This window comes from Harpegnathos saltator, unplaced genomic scaffold (genome assembly GCF_003227715.2).
Source record: "Harpegnathos saltator strain DR-91 unplaced genomic scaffold, Hsal_v8.6 scaffold677, whole genome shotgun sequence".
Taxonomy (NCBI): Eukaryota; Metazoa; Arthropoda; class Insecta; order Hymenoptera; family Formicidae; genus Harpegnathos; species Harpegnathos saltator.
Genome location: NW_020230512.1, coordinates 320,399 through 342,780, shown reverse-complemented (window position 1 = coordinate 342,780; position 22,382 = coordinate 320,399). Strand labels below are relative to the sequence as shown.

Sequence of the window (22,382 nt, the reverse complement as noted above, 5' to 3'; positions counted from 1 at the left end):
TCGGAGTACATCGGAAAAATCCTGCGGCAGTCTCCGCCCAGCTTTGCATTGCTCAGCCGTGTCCCAGCGGAGAGCGGAAGGGAATCCCCTTTGTGGAGAGAATTACGCCCCGACGTCGCGCGAAATACTCTCACGTCGCGTCAGCGGCGAGGAAAAAGTTCGCGGGTACGCTCGCCAGGACCATTCCGCTCGAGCTATTTCATTCCGTTCACGAGCTCGCGCGGGCTCTTTTGCCGCAAAAAGAGCGCCGTAGCTTACGGCTCAAAACGGAACAATGTTCCCGCGGGGCTCCCTTCCTAGACCGCCTGTTCGTGGATCGCGCTCATGCGCCTTGGGAGCGATTTCGGAGCGTCGGAGGAGTCGCGGGAGTGTGAATGGGACGACGACCACGACCACGATGGCGACGACGACGACGACGGCGACGACGGCGACGACCGGCGACGTACGAGGCGCGAGGGAAAGAGGACCGACCACCGAACGGACTCAGTCTGGCCGCGCGCGTCTCCGATCACTGTCGTCGACCTCGTCGTTGTTCCCGCGTCGCGCGATCGCAAATTCGACCTCTCGAGTTTTGCAAATCGATCGTCCCCGCACGTCATTCCGTACTAACCGTCCGCCTCCTCCTCCTCCTCCTCCTCTTCGTACGACACGAGTGCGTTTAATTTCGCTTTGACAAATTTTCGTATCGGCCGGTTTCTCCTTCTTCTTCTTCTTCTTCTTCTTCTTCTTCTTCTTCTTCTTCTTCTTCTTCTTCTTCTTCTTCTTCCTCCTCCTCCTCCTCTTCTTCTTCCTCTTCGATCGCGTGTTGAGTTGAATTAAACGAAGACCTGCGTATATGAAGACTCCCGGTAGACTCGAAGTCGAATCTGCTTCCTGTGTGGAGTCCCTCGGCGTCGTTCCGACCACCTGCTCGCGCGCGGTCTTTAAAAGTACGAAGGCAAATGAGACGGAGAGCGATCTCCGAGGATGAGGCGCGAGTAATAACGCAGTGAAGGAACTCAGTCTCCTCGTCGTCGAGCTCGGAAATTTCGCCGCGCTCGCTTCTGTGCGCGGGTCTGATTATTTTCAAACGGATACGACGAAAGGCAAGGTGAGTTATGTGCCAGCTATTGTTTGTACACACTTCTTATTATTTATCTTTATTTACCTCTTTCTATCGGATACTCGAGACGAGAGAAAGAGAGAGAGAGAGAGAGAGAGATTTGGGCTTTGTTGGAACAAGCTTTAAACGAATTTCCTCTTCAAGTCTGTAAAGATAATATTAACTTTCTTGTTTCACCGCTGAAATGCAATCGCAAAAAATGTCTGCTGTGAATTTTCGCATTCATAGTCACGTTAAGCCGCGCACACTGAGAAAAAGAATTTTGTTGGATTAATAAAAAACACCAGTAACCGCAATAAATGGTTCGTTAATGTGGAGCAGGAAATAACGTTATGGTAACAAATGATTTGTTATTTATAATTTGCCTCTAATTAACAAATTATAAATTTTTCGTTTGTGGGCGATACAGAACATGAGCAAAGGTTAGAAATCATGTAGAAGCAAATCAGTTGTATTACCACTTCCTCACCAATATATAATATTAAGCAAAGTACATAAAAGACTTGATGAAAACACGCATGCAATGTTATACTAGCGCGTGTCATAATTACCAGATAATTCAAATACAACTTGGTTATGTCCAATCAAACATTGGTAGAAAAGGTTAACAAAGTAACAATTCCAAGTGAGTGTTTCGCAGGAATTCAAGAAGAGGAATAGAGTAACGCATTATTACATCAATCTTTATTGTTAGCGTAACACATTATATAAAATTAACAACCTATTAGATAAGGTTAAGTAAGGTTAAGAGGGATATACATACAAAGGCTCGTATTGTAAACGTACTTTTAGCAACAAGAAAGTCTGTAAAAGTGATTCGTAGTTACATAAAAAATTCATAAATTACTTTAAGAAATGTTTTTATCTATACAGGGTGTCTTTTGGAAACCAAAAATTGTGAAGATCCAATCAGATCAAACTGAGAAGAGTCATGTACGCAAAATTCGCAATAGTTATTAAGTTATTAATGATTGAAAATGATCACATTTAGATGCTCTTTTAATTGATAACTTGAAAATTTGCGTATTTATTTGCAAAATGGTAAGAGACTTTTTTGTTCAGATTGATCTAATTCACAATTATATGAATACTATTGTGTCTAGCAATAGATATAAGTATATTGAAGTTTGAACCTAAATCTTGAACTTGACTCTATTGTTTGCAAATAAATATGCAAATTTCCAAGTTATCAATTAAAAGAGCATCTAGATGTGGTCATTTTTAATCATTACTTAATAACCTAATAACTTAATAATTTAGATATATTTTAGATATATTTAGACTTAATAATTTAATAACTATTGCGATTTTTGCAAAATGGTATTTGACTTTTCTTCTCAGTTTGATCTGATTAATCTTCACAATTTTTCTTTTCCAAATGATCCCGGACACCCTGTATATAAGAGTTCAGAATATGAATCACAGAAGAGTCACGTACATATATGTGTTAAGCTATTACGACGTTGCTATTCTTTTTATTAGAAACTATATATCCAACAAACATATATGATTTGCATCTCCAGCGATATACATTTGTTAAAATTACAAATAATGGACAATGATTTGTTGCTGTAATTGTCTGATTTGTTCCACGTACAATTATCAAACAGTAAATGTTTATTTGTTGTGACAACAAAAGTCTTTTTCTCAGTGTATGAGCCTCGGCTGCGGTAGCAGAAAATTTTGTTTCGCCAGCCGAAGAACCATTTGCATCAACAAATGCCTGCAATTGAAGAAAGTAATCCAGTGATAGATATGAGTCTATTGAACTTTGAACCCTGAATCTTGAACATGTCGCTAGACACAATAGCCGTCACATAATTGGTAATTAGGTCATTCTGAACAAAAAAGTCCTGTACTATTTTGCAAATAAATACGCAAATTTTCAAGTTATCAATTAAAAGAGCCTCTAGATGTGATCATTTTCAGTGGTCATTAATCACTTAATAACTATTACAATTTTTGCAGGTTGGTACTTGATTTCTCTTCTCAGTTTGTTCATTACAGTTTCTCGTTTTCAAAAATCCCAGACACCCTGTATATTACACTATTACATGTTTAATTACCTCTCAAATAAAAAATCGTATCATTATTTATTCGCGGACAAAAGAGATCCTATCGATTTATCCCGAGTCAACCCATTCGCGTCAGTCCACCTCCGGATTCCTGGGGGGAATGCCAGCGATACATTTTACAGTTCGCCTAGAGCGTTAAAATAGTCCGTAGGCGTCAAGAGCAACGAGCTGTCGCGAAATGTCATTGCCGCGCTTTGGCGAGACGCGAGAATGGGAACGAGAAATAGACGAACGTTCCCCTCCGCGCTCGCGTCGTGCGACTGGCGATCGACGCCGGCGAGTGACGTCGGACAAACGAGAGACCTGGAAAATGGGAAGAAAGCGAGGAAACGAGTGAAAAGAGGAACAATAGAAAGCTGCGAGAGCAGTAGCGAGAATAAGTGGTACGAGATACTCGGGCTCCTCGGTCGGTTGTGAATGACTCTCGACAGAAGTGTTGCCACGTGCCGACGCGAAAATTCGAGCCAATAAATTCGCGATGGGCGCTCGCGCGCGCGCGCGCGAAGATATTCGCGATAGTAAGCGGATACTCGTGGAACGGCGAACGAGAGAAGGAGATTGGGAATTCGTGGACTGGGACTTTGTACACGTGTCAAAGTTCATTCAAGTGCTTCGTAAAGTTTGGAACTATCGACGAAGTTCCGCGCGCGTTAACCGCCAATGATAACCTCCGATCCTTCGCTTGATCTCGATTGACATGTCTGGCAGGAAGTCCCGAAGAAAAATCGATCATCGGGCTTCGATCAAAGGTCAATAACTTGAAACTTTGCGTACTTATTTGCAAAACTGTAAAAGACTTCTTTGTTCAGAATAATCTGATCTATAATTATATAACGGTTATTGTGTCTAGCGATAGATATGAGTATATTGAATTTCGAACCTTGAATCTTGCACCTGTCGCTAGGCACAATAGCCGTCATGTAATTGTAGATTAGGTCATTTTGAACATAAACGTCCTTTACTATTTTGCAAATAAGTACGGACATTTTCAAGTTATCAATTAAAGGAGCTTCTAGATGTGTCATTTTCGATTATTAATAACTTAATAACTATTACAATTTTTGCAAAATGATATTTGACTTTTCTTCTCAGTTTGATCTGATTGATCTTCACAATTTTTCTTTTCCAAAAGATTCCAAACACCCTGTATATGAGAGATTCAGAATATGGACCATAGAAGAGTCACGTACATGTATGTATTACGCTCACAACGTTGCTATACTTTTTATTAGAAGCTATACATCCGACAAACATATATGATTTGCATCTCCAGCGATACACATTTGTTAAAATTACAAATAACGGACAATGATTTGTTGCTGTAACTGTCTGATTTGTTCCCCGTACAACAGTAAATCAAACAGTATCAGTTATCGAACAGCGAATGTTTATTTGTTGTGACAACAAAAGTCTTTTTCTCAGTGTATGAGCCTCGGCTGCGGTAGCAGAAAATTCTGTTTCTCTAGCCGAAGAACCATTTGCATCAACAAATGCTTTCAACTGAACGAAGTAAAATTTTCCGTCTGGAAAACATAGTTACCATGGCGGAGTATTCAGCTGCTCTCACAGAAAGCGCAGAACTGTATCGTACATGTAGGGAGAAACGAAATGAAGATACAGGAAGTTCAGGATCTTTTGGAAAAGAAAAATTGTGTAGATTAGTTCAGGATCTTTTGGAAAAGAAAAATTGTGTAGATTAATCAGATCAAACTGAGAAGAAAAGTCAAGTGTCATTTTGCAAAAATCGTAATTGTTACTAAATTATTAAGTTATTAAGTTATTAAACAATGATTAAAAATGATCACGTCTAGACAAAGACGTCTTTTAATTGATAATTTAATTGAAAATGTGCGTACTTTGCAAAAAATGATAAAGGACTTTTTTGTTCAGAATAACCTAATCTATTACATGACGGCTATTGTGCCTAACGACAGGTTCAAGACTCAGGTTCAAAATTCAATATACTCATATCTATCGCTAGACACAATAACCGTCATATAATTATCATATGTCATAGTTTAGATCATTCTGAACAAGGAAGTCCTTTATCATTTCGCAAATAAGTCAACGCAAATTTTCAAGTCATCAATTAAAAGAGCCTCTAGACGTAGTCTAGACATTTTCAATTTTCGTTAACGACTTAACAACTATTGCGATTTTTGCAAATCGGTATTTGACTTTTCTCCTCAATCACCGAAGCGCGTTCAGCCGTTTCTGAAAGTCTCGCGGTAGCGACAAATCTCCGCGGCAGATTTAAGCGAAGCAGGTAGGCGAGCTGTACACACCTCGGTCTGTGCTGCCCACCTGCTAACCCTGAGAGTACGATATTCAAATTCGAGATTCAGACGTGCCGAATCTATATCGGCGGGCTAATGTATTCGTGTCGGCGACCGCGAGGGATGCGATGAATTCTCATGAAGAGCACGTCGGCGAAAGATTACGGAGGCCTGCGCCGCCGGCGAGGAATCCAGATTGGGCGAAAACCACGCGCGAATTAAACGCTCGCGCGCGCGCGCACGCGCGCGGATGAAAAGGAAGCTAGAGGAGCGAGCGAGAGCGCCGCGTAATGCGATCCAATTATCGGGAAGGTTGCAACGTGACGAAATATTCATGGCTCGTCTCGCGAATTGCCGAGCAAGTAGGCGAGAATCGGGCACGACCGTTAAAGCACCTTCCGTATGTTAATGGCCGTGTTGCGAATTCAGCGCTTAACACAATGCGGTCGTTCCTCCTTGGCTTCGAGTTTGACCGGGAGCGTAATTCGAGAGGTCTCGCGCTCACACTTTCCGCTGACACCTTTGTAATTAGCGCGCGTGTGTCGACCGGCGAAGCCGAACTCCGCGCTGAGCGATCTTCGCAGAGCCTTCGCGCTTCTCGATCAGTCTCGCGTCGCCAATCTGGGAAGTGCACTCTGCACGCAGAAAACTACCCGGTTGGTGTGTAACTGAATTTCAGTTACGACGACCAAAATCTTCCGCTCCTCAGTGACCGAATTAACACGTTCATTGCCAAACTGAAAACTTGAATTTCGTGTGGTGACCAAAGTTATTTTTTCTTCTATTTATTTTTAGTCGTTTTTTTGCACGATTGAACTGGCATTGAACTGAGTCTTTTCGAGGGTCCTGGTTTGTCACTCATAATAAAAAACAATCGCGTGAACGGCCGTTTGATGAGGGGCCGCAACACGCGATATCGCGTGAACGGCAATGAACGTGTTAACCGAAAACTCGGTTGCAATATAAAAGAAATTCCGTCAGGAGCTTTCTGTTGTTCCAGAAATATATTCAGTCACCAGAAATATCAATATTAATGTCGTCAAGGATACAAGTTTCGTTCTTCACACGGATAAACAGAGCGTCCCTGTGTGCGCAAGTGGAGGGGGAAAACGCTTGCGCGGTCGGATTGAAAATCGCATCATTGGCAGCGTCAATCAATTTCTTCAAACCAATCTCTTCGGTCGCGGCAACTGAGATTTCGTTTCTCTCTACATGTACGATACAGTTCTACGCTTTCTGTGAGAGCAGCCGAATACTCCGCCGCAGCAACTATGTTTTCCAGATGGAAAATTTTACTTCGTTCGATTGGAAGCATTTTTCGTTGCCGATGGTTCTTCGGCTTGCGAAACAGAATTTTCTGCTACCGCAGCCGAGGCTCCTGCACTGAGAAAAAGACTTTTGTTGTCACAATAAATAAACGTTTACTGCTCGATAATTGTACGGGGAACAAGTCAGACAGTTACAGCAACAAATCATTGTCCATTATTTGTAATTTTAACAAATGTATATCGCTGGAGATGCAAATCATATATATTTGTTGGATATATAGTTTCTAATAAAAAGAATAGCAACGTTGTAATAGCGTAACACATATGTAACATATATGTAACATATATGTACGTGACTCTTCTGTGATTCATATTCTGAACTCTTATATACAGGATGTCCGGGATCATTTGGAAAAGAACAATTGTGAAGATTAATCAGATCAAACTGAGAAGAAAAATCAAATATCATTTTGCAAAAATCGCAATAGTTATTAAATTATTAAGTTATTAAGTTATTAAGTAAAATGACCACGTTTAGAGGTTCTTTTAATTGATAACTTGGAAATTTGCATACTTATTTACAAAAAATGATAAAGGACCTTTTTGTTCAGAATGACCTAATCTACATTTATATGATGGCTATTGTGCTTAGCGACAGGTTCAAGATTCAGGTTCAAAGTTCAATATATTCATATCTATCGCCAGACACAATAACCGTTATATAATTATAGATCAGGTCATTCTGAACAAAAAGTCTTTTACCGTTTTGCAAATAAATACACAAATTTTCAAGTTATCAGTTAAAAGAGCCTCTAGATGTGGTAATTTTCAATCATTAATAATTTAATAACTATTACGAATTTTGGGAAATGGTACATGACTTTTCTTCTCAGTTTGATTTGATTAATTTTCACAATTTTTCGTTTCCAAAAAACATCCTGTATACATAAAAGCATTTCTTAAAGTGATTTATAGGCTTTTTTAAGTAGCTACGAACCACTTTCACGGACTCTTTTATTGATAAAAGTGCATTTACAGTACAAGCCTTTGTATGTATATCTTCCTTAACCTTACTTAACTTTATCTAACAGTTATTAATTTTATATGACGTGTTGTGCTGAAAATAAAGATTAATGTAATAATGCGTCGCTCTCCCCGAATTCCTGAAAAACACACGCACAAAATTATTATTTTGTTAATCCGTCTCTGCCAATGTTTAATTGAATGTAACGGAACTGTATTTGAATTATCTGGTAACTATGATACACGCTCGTGTAGTATTGCATGTGTGGTTTCATAAAATATTTTACATTTTTGCTAAATATCATACGTCGATGAGGAAGAGTTAATACGACTGATTCGCTCGTACACAATTTCTAAGCTTTGCTCATATTCAACAAATCAAAATCTTTTGATTTGTTAGATCAACGTAACAATACAATTTGCTCCCGCTATAAAAGCGTTGGTTAGAGCAACAAATCGTAAGTAACAAATCATTTGTTACCACAATGGAGTCATTTGCTGTCCCACATTAGCGAATCATTTTTCGCGGTTACTGGTGTTTTATTAGCCCAACGAGACACCTCGTAAACAGAAAAATCCAAGCTATCACTGCAGGATATCTTCCGCGTGTAAACAGAATGTCCTATATGCGCAAGTAGAGGGGGAAAACGCTTGCGCGGCCGGATTGAGAAAATCACATCATCGGCAGCGTCGTTCAGCTTCCTCAAACGAATCTCTCCGATCGCAACAATTGATATTCCATTTCTCTCTTTACACGTACGATACATTTCCGCGCTTTTCGCGAGAGTAGTCGAATACTCCGCCGCGGTAACTATATTTTCCAGAACGGAAAACTTTACTTCCTTCTATCGAAGGCATTTGTTGAAGGCAGATGGTTCTTCGGGGCGCGAAAGAGAATTTCCTGCTACTCGCAGCCGAGGCTCGTGTAAACGGTTTCGAGTTTCGAGTTGTTGCTGCGGAATATTTTCTCGCGTGTACCCGTTTTCAAATTACTCTTCCTGCTTTCCGCGATAAATTTCATTATTGCGGAGCAACTGCGCGTTAGGCGCACGCCGGGTATCGACAGTTCCACTTTAGACAGGCGTGCAGCCCGGCCATCACTTCGCCTTAGGGATGGGCGATGTTCGAAAATACATCGATGTTTAAAATATCAATTGACAAAAACTATTTATTTATTTATTTATTTATTTTACGATCTACGGGTAAACATTCTGTGGTATACATAAAATTAAGATGCCTAATATAACGAAGATCAATCAAACTTACATATAATGAAAAGTACTAAAATTACATATGACAATAACCAAAACAATATATACAAAATTATTGAAAATTGCGACGTTCAGTGCACATGAGGAAGCAAAATGCGGCGAAGATTGCTCCTGAAAGCATTCAATGAGTTATCGAAGAAGTCAATGCGGGTGGAATATCTCTTGGCTATCATTAACATTCTATTTATGCAGCTGAATTTACTATAATTCGTGCGATGCCTTTCAATGTGGAACACGTCTCACGATCGAATCGACCTAGCTGGTATATAAAGTTTACATGCGACGAGGATGGCAGAGCAATTAATATGATTGTGTAGAACTTTAAATAAAAATGTTAGATCAAGTATTGCACGTCTAGATTCTAGTGACAATAAATTATGATGCAAAAGCTCAGGCACATAATCGTGATCCGCGAAATGCACAGGATCATTCGCAAAGGACCTGGCAAGGCGAAAAAACCGGTGCTGAATTCAATTAGAAGACTTTCAATTAGAAGACAATGATTCTTCTAATAAGGTGACCACAATACCGATCCATACTCAAGGTGCGGGCGAACTAGCGTGACATAAAGAACTCTAATGGTTGTCATGTTTTTAAAATACTTGGAAGTCCTGTTGATAAAACCGAGTGTTCTGAAGGTATTGCCAACAGCAAATTTAATGTGTTGGTCAAACGATAAGTTGGAAGTAAAAATTATGCCCAAGTCACGAACACGATCAACACTAGTCAATTGCTTGCCGTCTAAATTATAACTAAAAGAATTCCTGTTGGTTCCGCGATTGAAACGAATAACGTGGCACTTAGAAATATTAAAATATAGTTTATTGACGCTGCACCAATCCATAAGCTTCAGCAAGTCCCACTGCAAAAGATCGGCATCTCGAACATTATCCACCCGACGAAAGATTTTCAGATCGTCGGCATAAAGCAGGAAGTTACTATTTTCAAACATATTGTTATCGTTAATGAATAGAACAAATAGGAGAGGACCCAAATGGGAACCCTGAGGTAATACCGAGAGAACCGAGATCTCTCTAGATAAACTATACCCAACCCTTACAGTTTGAGTTATGCCGGATAAAAAGCTCTTTAACCATAATAACATATTGTCATAATTGAAATGACATCGATTATTTTCTAAAAGAAAAATCGATTTATCGATTAATCGATTAAATTTGCAAGGTAAACATTTAAATTGCTTAGCACCAGATTAAACACTGCTAGGGATGCGTTCGGAAACATCACTGCTAGGGATGCTCTCCTTGCTTACATGTTGCATGCGTTCTTAAATTCGCAACGGATGTTGCAGGTGGCGTTATTCAATCCTTATTTTTCACTAAATGTTAAACAAGGACAGAACGACACCTGCAATATTCTCAGTATTACTAGAAACCCTCGTAAAGGATCTTGCACATTGGACGCAACTAGCGACGTGCTATGAGCGATATCTAATAAAAGTTCTGTTTTAAGAAGAAAGAGCTTTCGTTTCTTCTTTAAAATAGAACTCTCGGTAGAGAGAGAAAGAGAGAGAGAGATACTTATTGAGAGATCACTTATTGTTCGTCGCTAATGGCGTCAGTGTGCGAGGCCTTTAACTCAGCATCTCATTTGATGTATTTTCCATGTGATAAGAAAACTAATTTTGGGAAGATAAGTGCTCTTATTGAGCCATTTGGCAACGTTCCAAAACTTATCAATAAAAACCAGACAACCCTATTGTCCATGACAGTACAATAGATGTACACAGTTAAAAACGTTTCGTACTTTTGTTAAAATTTTTTGTAGAAAGTTGTAGAAAGTGTGTAGAAAGTTTTGTATAAAGATAAATTTTTTACACAGTCGTTTGTTAATTTAACATATCGTTGTTGTGTTATTTAGACTTTCTTGTGTTAAAATAACATTTCCAAGTGTTGAGATAACAACTTTTATGTAAATGCATGAATTCTTGCTATGACATTTTATATGTTAAAGTCAACGCCCAAAATGTGTTACTTTCCTCATTATAACAGTTATCATGTGTTAAATTAATATAAAGATTGGGTTTTTAACACATAGATTATGTCAATCTAACATTTTCATTTCATCAAATCATAGATTATTACTTTTCCCCAATGTTGAAGTAACATTCATTGTATGTCAATTTAACACAAACTGTGATTCTTGACGGCATTCAAATGTTAAATTTTTGTGTTAATTCTTTACATATTATGCGTGTTACTTTTTAACATATCTGCTGTATATTAAATTAACACATCAACGAGAGTGGATGATTTGAGACACATGAAATATGTAAATGTATTAAATTTAATACATCATTTCTTACACTGTAAACTTTAAACTTACAAAGTAAACTTTAAACTTGAAGAAATTAACCAATCCCAACCTACTTTCACAAGAATAATTGACTGTGGTTGGCCAATTTCTTAAGACTTAAAGCTTACTATACCTATTGTAGATCCGAACTAAACGTTCATAAATTCTGTTCACCGTATATCTGAAGGACGATATTACAAAAATCCTCTATTTAAAAAAAATAAAAATCGGTTGCCGATGTTGAGAAAAAATCATGAAACACCGAGCAATTGAGTAAAAATAAAATCATCTGGAAACATCGATTAATTGAAAACAAACTATCGGTTCTTTCGATTAATCGATGAAAACCGTCTCCGCTTCGCCGGCGATCGCAATCTCGCGAATACGCGCGATGATAAATCGCCGATACGCGCGTAGCCTCTATTTCACGCTTCGTTACAATGGCATTACTATTTACAGACAATAACCGCCGCATACCGGTTATGCATATCAAGCCGCACGCTACCTTGTATATGCGATAACTGTTGCGCGACGTAAATAGATAAGACGCACGCACACACACACACATACACACACTTCCTATTGCAGCAAGTCACTCGCGCGCTTGCACGTGCACTTCCGACCGCAAACGATTCGATTACGTGTTCGTAACGTGATTGCGAGATCACAACGTAAGTTATCCTCTCTCCCTCTCTCTTCCAGATTCCCTCTCTTCCCCCCTTTTCTCCCTCACTCTCTCTCTCTCTCTCTCTCTCTCTCTCTCTCTCTCTCTCTCTCTCTCTCTCTCTCTCTCTCGCTTTCTCTCTCTATCTGTCCGCTAATCTTTAGCTCCCCGCTCGGCGACTCAGCGCTGGAGAGCGACGCCCATATTGCGACAACTGTATTAATTTGCACACACGGCTATCACCGTGTGAGACGGCAGCAATTAGAAAATCTCGACCACCGGCTAGAAATTGGAGGATCGCGATAGCCCGGGGGTCGCGCGGCAGCGCGTTGTTGACGCAACGCGCGACGAGGTGAAGCGTGCCTAAAATTCCCTATGTAACAGCCAACACGTGACACAGATTCGAGAGATCACCTTTCTCGAAAGCCAATAGTCACGACACCGCGCCGCGATGAGTCACGCTCTCGCCGCGGCTCGTCGGAATTTCTCGATCGCTCGTTTCCTGCAGCAATTAGCCGCGCGCGCGCGCGCGCGCGCCGCGATGATCCGCGGTCGCGCGATCGCGGGTGTCCTAGAAATCGACTGGCTCGTCCTTTTGCCGGGTTGGCGCGTCCCCGCCGTCATTATTCGGCGCGCGTCGCCGCTTCCTCGAGGCTTCTGTTTCGCAAGACGCCGCGATTTGCGGCCGCGTTTCCGCGACGACGAGACGCACCGATGCGCCGTGGACGACGGATGTGCGCCGACACGGTGATAGCCGACGGCGACCTTACGGGACGTCTAGCGGCCAGAGATATCTGTAAAAAAATAGACCTTACAGACGGACGGATGAAGGAGGCATCCGACGAGGAAATACGCGCGTCTCATTTCGCGAAATAACATTTGCCGCCGCGCGCCGTAAAGCGCGATCGCGCCGCGATGAGGGAAGGACGACGGAAGGAAAACGGGAGCGTCGGAGTCCTCTCGATGTGATTCATCAGATTTCATCCGATGCAACGCGATAAAAGCTAGCGCGCGCCCCGCGGATAGAGGTCACGCTCGCGCGCGTAAATTGTCTTCTCGTTTTTCTCTTTGTTATTCTATCCCTCTCCCTCTCTCTCCCCCTGTCCCCGGCGTACTTTTCCGAGGCCTCATAAATTTCCGCCGCATAAGCGCGCGTACCGCATACCGATGTAAGTGCACCTTAAATGCAAATCGGTATCGCGATGCGCAATGTCTATATATAACGAGGCGTATAGAATTTATATTCCTCTGCGATTTCTTCTCCATTGCGCGTAATTCCCCACCTCTGTGTTTGTCTTACGACTGCCTGCGCTTTGTTTCAGCTTTTCCTCGCCGTTCTCTTTTTTTTCTTGCGCGTAATTGTTTCGCTGCGCTGCACAGTGGGCCAGAATTCCAGAAAAGTGTCAAAAAATATATTTTTCGACTGTTTCCGGATTTAAACAAATATGTGTCATTAATATCATGTAAACATTGAATATCGTTAATTTTATTATGATTATAGAATTAAATAAACATTTAATTATTAATTCATTTATTATATTTTATAATCTTTTTAATTATGTATGTATATGTGTATTTTATTACATAACTATATCTAGTAATAATATATTTAACATTTTTTCATAATATATTTAACATTTTTTTGGCATTTGATATTAATTGCTATCAGAACTGCTATCGCTATCTAGAGTTAAGCATGTAGGAATTTTGGCTCACAAAATATTTTATGGACATCTGCACTAACCGGTTCAATAGATTATATTATAAAAGATGTCAAACATGTTATGCGATCAAGAATTTTTGTTTAATTATCCAAAAGACAAGATGCAGGTGAATGATACAGAAAACAATGTCAAAAGAAAATTTTCAATTATGCTTGCAAGTTTGCTTTTGAATATAATGAGCGTTAATAATCTTCTCAAAGAAATATAATACAGTTAAGGATAAGAATTTTACATGGCTTAAAGAAATTGTCATAATTCTTGTACTACCAGTCGTTAGTATAAGTCGTATTCGAAGTATTTAAAAAAACTCTGTTTTCATTATATATACATACATACATATATATATATATGTGTGTACGTATCGATAATTTGTTTCAATATTCGTACTTAATATTATGACTTGTCGATAAATAATCCTAGTTTTCAAATTTCAATATTTTGATTTTTTGGGAATTGCGTGTCTATCAACATTGCGATAATTATTTTGTTCTAGCTGTCGTAAAAGCAGATAAAAGCAGACGATCTTTTCTGGATATTAAAATACGAAGCATCAGTTACAAAACCGATTAAGTCCAATCGACGAGTCACGACGAGTACGTTTTCAAAAATCGATATGCTCTGAAAGATAGCATTGATATTTTCGTGCAAGCGAACTAAGTTTTGATGCGTTATTATATGGTAATAAAATTATTTTTTTATAATTTATTATATACTATTAGAAAGAGGAAGAGTCATAGAATTTCTTTATATAATAACGATTATTATTCATGTCTATTTTATAGCTTGTTTTATTCGATAAAAATATCATTTGTATCAGTTAAATATGACAATTGATGGCATTTGTAAAAGACGTCAATTTTGTGAATATCTTGCGGTCTTAATATATGTTTGAGAGAAAAATCATTTTACATTTCATCAGTTTGACATTAATATTACCAAATAAACATGTATTTATTTAAATCCAGAAACAGTCGAAAAATGTATTTTTTTTACACTTCTGGAATTCTGGCCCACTGTGCGCTGTGGGGGAGTCGTCGCCATTGTTCGCGTAATCGACGAGCCCGGAACGATACGGGAAACGCCGATGAATGAAGAATTAGCCGCGAGCTAATCACCGCCATCGCGATACGTGCTGGCGATCTCGTTGCGTGATTGTTATTATTGTTATTATCACCTTAGCGGGGGATATTCGCCGCCGGCCATTTTCCACACCTGTCGCTCCCGGCCGCGTTTCCTTTTGGAAAAGTTCTAAATATATCGTAGTCGACAGCGTACAGCGTGTGCAGCGACGCGTTTCACATATATAATAGAGCGGATGCGTAAGAGCTGTGCGTGGCCGCGACTGCCCGTGGCGAATTCGTGGCGGAATCGCGAAACGCTCGCGAGAGCTCGGCCGCGGCTGCGCTGCCGGCTCGGCGGGAAATATTAGGTGTTTCGGTTAATTTCCGCTGCTTTTTGCTTGATAAACACATTTATTCCAGTTACAAATTGATTAACCCTTACTGCACACCTGGAGTCCAGTGGGTCCCACAAACATGTTAAACGTCAAAAATATTTTTTTATATTAATAATAGTCTGCATGAATATCTGAAATTTCTTAGAGTTCGATTTTTTCAAAAAATTCCCTGCTCCGTCAAAAAAATGCCTTTTTCTAAGCACACGCATCTGAACCAATTTTTTCTTGAAAAGATAGTATTTGAAGAATACAATCCCGAAGGAATTATTTAAAAATACCAAAAATTATATGAGATATGATTTTTTTTTTTGTAAAAAATATCATTTTTCGCGTTCTTTTCCTTTACGGATTTTTTTCATTATGTTCGTATTAAAATTATTCAAAAAAGTTTCTTATTTTAGAAGGTTTCAAGAATATCCTCAATTTTTTTCGAATCGGAATATCCAATAGAATAAGCGTGGTAGCAGTTTTAATAATTGGGGTTTCCCTGTATATCATACTAAATTATTCAGAGGTGTGTACAGTAAGGGTTAATCAATCAAAATGTTTTCTACCGTTTTGTATTACTTTCTCCCATTTTTCTGATAAGAGATGAATTCCGCGGCGATAGAACGGCATTCAGATTTTGAAATAATCCATTCATCCACCCACTTTCGGACTTCTAATTTCAAAAGCGTGTGTCTTGAAGGCCATGCTGCATTGAACGGAACAAGTGGTAATCAGATGGGTCTAGGTCTGAAGAATACGCGGCATGCGGAAGAACCTCCCATTCGAGCTCTATCAGCGTTTCCTTGACGACTTTTGCAACATATGGCCGGACATTGTCGTGCAACAGAATCGCTTTTCTTTTGTTGTGAGCGATTTGTGGTCGTTTTTGATCCAACGCTAGCTTCAAGCTGTATTGTTGTCGGTATTGGCCAGCCGTAACAGTTTCATTCGGTTTTAAGAGTTCATAATATGCAATACTTTCTTGATCCCACCAAATGCAGAGCAATGTTTTATGACCATTGAATATTACGTTTTGGCACCGATGTGAATAGTTTATTTGGGTCTACCCATGATTCTCGCGTTTAGGATTGTCATAATGGATCCACTTTTCATCACTAGTGACAATCTGATGCAAAAAACTCTTTTCTCTGCCTGGCAATCAGAGCAGTGACGATGGATACACAGTTCAATATGTCCGCTTCGGTCAGTTCATGTGGTGCCGATTTTCCTTCCTTTTGAATTTTTTCCATTGCATGTAAACGGTCGCAGAAACTGCCGAAACGGCAACATTTAGCGCCTTAGCCAATTCCTTGACTGTTTGAGATTGATTTTGGTCCAATAATGCTTGCAGTTCGGCGTCTTCAAACTATTTTGGCTGATCTGGACGTTCCTTGTCTTTCATATCAAAATCACCATTTTTGAATCGTCGAAGGCATAGTTAGCATTGTTACTGACATCTAGAAGAGCACTATAAATGAATAGATTGGTATTTGTTATAATTTTCTACATTTGGAAGCTTTCTCAGATGCAAAATGTGAAATTAAAAGAATACAGAAATTCAAAATGGCGAATCCAATATGGTGACACGAAAATCAAGAAATCAACCTATTTTTATCGTGAAACCTGGTGACCTACAGTTTTTTATGCGGCGAAAAATAAAGGAACGATTGACTATCTAAATGGTGATCTATAAGATATTCTTCTGAAATAGTAAGCTTGACGCTTTGAATGATAAACTTCACTCACAAATATAGTAAAGTTTCAGTTCAAAAGTGTCAAGCTGACTATCAGAGTTATGTCGTATAGATTACCCTTTATTTTTCTCTGTATAGGTTGCTCATTTCGTATAGCATTTCGTATGCTTTTAGGATCCAAGTCATATTTATCAATAAACAAAAAACGAACGATAAGAAAAACCAAACTAACGAAACTAACAAACGAAAAGCAGAAACTTCATGTACTCATTCATTCAGAAGCAAACGATTGATGCTGATTTTCCATGTAATTGTTTCACGGTTTTTCCATCTGGATAACCATCTCTGAGTGTGTCGATATTTATCATTTTTATCGTTATATTTACAAAACAAAATACAAATTTATTCGTTCAGAAGTAGACTATTACTTTACATTTTACTTTACATTACTTTACATTAGAAAGGTAGTTTTTCGTAGATATAAAATTCTGATATTTTTTTTGGTCATCATTACTTATAGTCTCAGTTCAAAAATCTCAAATTTCATTCTTAAAACACTTATAAAAAAGTCGGGCGTTAAAGGGTTAAAAATAATATCACTGCTTGCAGAAGTAAACCTTGATGGACTGAATTCTATCGAAAAACATCTAATCTTTGATATAGCATGAGTTCCAGCTGTAACAGTTCGCTACATTTGCAGCTGGAGCCATTTAAAAGCGAACAGCGGAAATTAACCGAAACACTTAATGGTAAATAATAAAATGCAGTGCAGTGCGCGTCGTATTACTTTCTCCGGCTTCGACCGGCTTCGGCTTCGGTTTTGTGCCTTTCCGCCGCTGGCGTGGCCGATTGCAAATCGCAAAGACGTCTTTTCTGGCGGTCTTCGGCAATTAACGGCAAAACGTGAGATAAAAGGCGTCCGAAAGGTAAGGCCGCGGCGATAAAAGGGATACTCATTCACGACCGACGTATTCCCGACGAAGCGTCGAGGGAGCTGTCGTGGTTTCCGGTGAGCGACGAGCTCACGTGATACTTCACGCTTCGCCTCGCGCGGAAGGTCGAAACGCGCATGCGCGTGTGAGAAAGACCATTCGTCTGGCGAAATCGAAATTTGCCGATGACCGCAGATGGAACCGCCTCGAGCTTCATTCGTTTGCAACGCGCATTTCTGATAAGCCTCGCGGCAGGAAGGATGTTTATTTACAATTCTATGACGTGGCGATAATGAAAGAGTGATTTAGACCGAACGGAAGCGATTTGAATATCGTGCTTGTCTCGCATATACCTTCACTTCGCGAATCAGCTCGTCTGAGCTTGTTTAACCTCTTGTAATGCCACGTGACTTTACTGCACATGAACGCGCTTCATGCACACGCAGTAAAATATTCTGTATTGACAACTTGAAATTTTCTGTCGCATGAACTTCCGTTGCAGTAATAGAAAATTCTGTTTCGCTGCCGAAGAACTATTCGCACCGATAACTGCGATTTTTCTTTATAACTTGATATCATCTAATACCGATTGTCCGAATCTCTTATCACTAATAAATTGTAACGCACATGTAAGGCCAATTCATAATGCTCCGCTATTTCGGCCTCTTATGTATCGCTCGCATGTGAACCCCGTTATTAGAATATGCGATTTCGCATGTAGAAATTTGAGTATGTGCGACTACTTTTCTTCCTCAATTACAATTTTTAAGCAGACTGTTGCGTTGTTTATCTATATATTATTTGAGAACTTGATCACGTACTGTTTCTTCAAAATCTTGTTATGAAATGTTCAATCATTGTTAAGTGTAAAAATCTTAAGGTCTTAAGATCTACCTGTAATTGTAAACCGATATCGATCCTTTTTTTACTTTATTTTGATGGAAAAAAGGAATTTACCCCGTGCATAAATAGATAAATAAACAGCTATTTTCGAATCGAAGGAACTAAAATTTTTGGTCTGGAAAATATAGTTATTGCAGCGAAGTATTCGGCTACTCCCGCAAAAGGGGTGAAATTATATCGTATATGTAAAGAGAAAAATGAAATCTCAGTTGCCGAAGAGATTCGTTGGAAGAAATTGAGTAACGCTGCCAATGATGCGATTTTCAATCCGCCGCGCAAGCATTTACCCCCTCCACTTACACATACATAGGACGCTCTGTTTATCCATGCGAATAACGAAATTTGTACTCTTGACAACATTAATATTCAGTTCAGATGGCCTGATATATTTCTGAGACAACAAAAACTTCCTAACGGAATTTTTCTTGTGTTGCAGCCGAACTTCCAGTTGAATACTTTACCGAACTTTTTAAAGAACGGAAAATTTCAGTTTTGTGATAAATTCATTATTTCATACGATATCTCAATTGAGATATTGTATAAAAAAATAAGTAATGATATTTCAATTGAGAAAAATACAAGTTTTTCAATTGAAATATCATTACTTACTTTTTCATATGATTTCTCATATAATATCCCAATTAAATATTATTGCTTGTTTTTCATGTGATATCTCAATTGAGATATCATATTTATCGAAAAAAAATAAGTAGGAGGAGAAAATGATATTATGGCCACTCTCAATTTCTCCGTTATTAGGTAGCGAATTCCAGTTATTATTTATGGAATCATTTGTTTAATAGTTCGTTGTTAGCGCAGTGACGCTAATATATCGATACACGATAGTTAGCATTTTTTATAATGCATTTTTACTTTCGAGCATTTCGAAATGTTTCTGCAGGTATATTTTAGCACCTAATTAGACATGTTTCCTCATTATTTTTTCAAGTTATGCAAAGTTAAATGAAATAGCATGACTGACATTTTGCTAATGTGGCCCCATAAGAGTGTTGATAAATTTCTGCTGTCTCTTTTCTGAGGTTTTTGTACCAAAGTAATTATTCGATAAGTCGATTCCAATCTGTATAATGTGTCAATATAAATTCACATGCATATCTTTCTCGTCTGTTATATTAAACACATTTAAAAATAATATGATGTGGAATATATGTTACAAATAAAAAATATGTACGGCGGCCTGCGTTTATGTGTTAATAGTTTCTGAATTAATTTATACTGTTGTATTAATTAAAATGCGTTCAAAGGATATAAATAGATGTTTGTCATTTGCGTAGCGATGTAGCGATTAAGCGCTCACGCACGTTACCGAGCACCTTGCTTATATCACTTCTACTTATAAAATTGCAATATAATTTAAATATAAAACATTATATATGGATTGACTCAGAACGAAAAATGCTAACTTTCTCCTCCATATATTATAATTTGATAAATTAATCAATTAAGCCTGATATAGTAATTTTGTTAATTATTAAAATTATATTTTTTATTTTAACCAAGCCTATTTTATTTTTCATAAAGAATCGTATGATTTGTTTAAAAAGTTTTTTTCTATCTGTAATAGTTATCGAGATAGTATAAAGGAGATGAAATTTTGAGGATTAGTTTCACCCTTTAAATCTGCGCCATTGCCGATAAAAAAAATAGGAGTCTTTTATTTCTGGCTATTCTACAAATATGCCAAATTTCGTCGAAATCCGAGACACACACTTTGCAGATGTTCCTTGTAAGAGTTTAATTTGAATAAACATATAATTTTGTAACTAAACACTTTGTGTTATTTTAAACGAAATCAGCTTTTGTGTCAGTTTCAGTGGGAAGCCACATTGCCATCTCATTTTCTCGCCGACCTATTATGCCATATTTTTATAAATAACATCCTAATTAATAAACATTACGTAAATTTGAGTCTATAATCAATTAAACACTGTGACAAATGTAATCACTTAGTTCTAACTTTGAAATATTGATTATGGCCAAAGTATTATTGTACAAAATGTGAATGGAGGGCCATAATACCACATTCTCCTCTAATAATTTTTATTATATTCACAAACAAAATACTCGTGAGGTTGAATCTATCGTATTAGTCCAACTGGGAACTCGTAATATAACATAATAATTTTTGAGAAATTGCTGAGAAGTGTGACTTTTTAGTAAGAATTTTTTGGATGTGATCTATTTACTTCTTTTTAATAATAATTTAATAAAAATAATTCCTCGTTATTTATAGGTAATTTTTACACTTGTCTGTTTGAGTCTTTGCCAGATCGATTTCTTTTCAAAGATATGGTTTTTCACTGCGACATTTTGTATATTTTTTTATATTATTTTATTTGTTTACACTGAAGAGGGTCCAAGAAATAGGACCGAAACGTATATAATAATTTCAATAAACACTTTGGAATTATGCTTGTCCATCGGCGTTATTATTATTATTATTATTATTTGCGCTTTTTCACCGGCGTTAGTTCTTACTGGCTTAATTTGTAGTTTATTTTGAATAGTAATTTTTTTTTATATTCGCGAAGAAGAATCGAGTTACAGAAGATTAACACACGTAAATTAGAAGCGCCTGTTACATCCGTGAGATCAAATCTATTATATCAGTCCAATCGAGGACTCATAATCACCATATTTCCTATTGGCAAAAAAAAAAAAAAAGAAGAAAAATATCGCCGTTCTCATTACACGAGAGATATCCCGCTACGTTCGCTACGATGAGAGATCGTAATCTCCACGCTTTGTCTCTTCCGTCTTTTTCCTCCGTGCGCACAGCGGACACTTTCACAATCGCTTGACCGCTCGTCCGTTTCGCTCGTTTCGCTCGTTTTGCGCCCTAATGAACGGTTCATTAACCGCGTACAGCGCGATCTTAAATTGTGAGCATAGCGTGCAGATCGGCGCGTAGCCGCGGAGATTAACTCTCCGCTCGGCCGAGAGACGCGCCGCTTTTGCCGAATCGGCGCGAAGCGAATGAGAGACCGACGATTGTTCGGCGGTGCAATAAATACGTTTTTGCAATCGCTTAATATTATCTCGTTTGCGGCCTCGATCCCGATACGCCTTTCACGATTTCCTTCGCGGTGTGATGTAAAGCAAGAGGAACGAGAGAGGAGGAGGAGAGGGCCGAGAGATGTGCGGAGATGGAAGATCGTGCTTGATTATTCTTCCGGAAGAGACGCGCAATTGACGATTCGACGCGCTTGTCTCGACATTCATTGTGACTTCTAAAGATTCACTTAAGAGCGGCTCACGCTCGGCTTGATTAATACAAGTCCTCGATCGTAATAAAGCCGCTTATTAACTGCGCACTCGGCTCGAGGAGTTGCGTAATTATTTTCGAGTGATGAAATAGCGAGACGATATTAATAGTGAGCTACTAATGTCGTAGAGTAATCTTGATCTCCGCTTTGTATATACACGATTCTTGTGCGATATTCTTTATTTATGAATACAAATATGATCTATTGAGCTGTCCGCATCGTGACTGCCTTTACGCGGAACACGTGTAACTTTGCGATTGATCACTCTCACTTCCGTGAGAGTGATCAATCGCTCCTTCCAGCTTACAGAAGCGTGTGATTAATCAGTTCACTGGTAATGACTCATATGTGAGGAAAAATGGTGCCACAATTGGTAATGACTCATATATGAGCATTATGAGCACAT

General features: G+C 38.7%; 1 protein-coding gene across 3 annotated transcripts in view; it reads left to right on the top strand.

The window, feature by feature from the left end:
* The window catches only part of LOC105186684 (guanylate cyclase 32E), an 80,809-nt gene that overhangs the window by 15,705 nt on the left and 42,722 nt on the right, over positions 1-22,382 (top strand). For 2 of the 3 annotated variants that reach the window (XM_011147061.3, XM_025305180.1), the window contains exon 1: positions 755-1,090. The exons of the other annotated variant lie outside the window; for it this stretch is intronic. The gene's annotated coding sequence lies outside the window, so the exon portion shown is untranslated. Of the gene's footprint in view, positions 1-754; positions 1,091-22,382 lie in introns of those variants that run through there. 3 annotated transcript variants of the gene reach the window in all.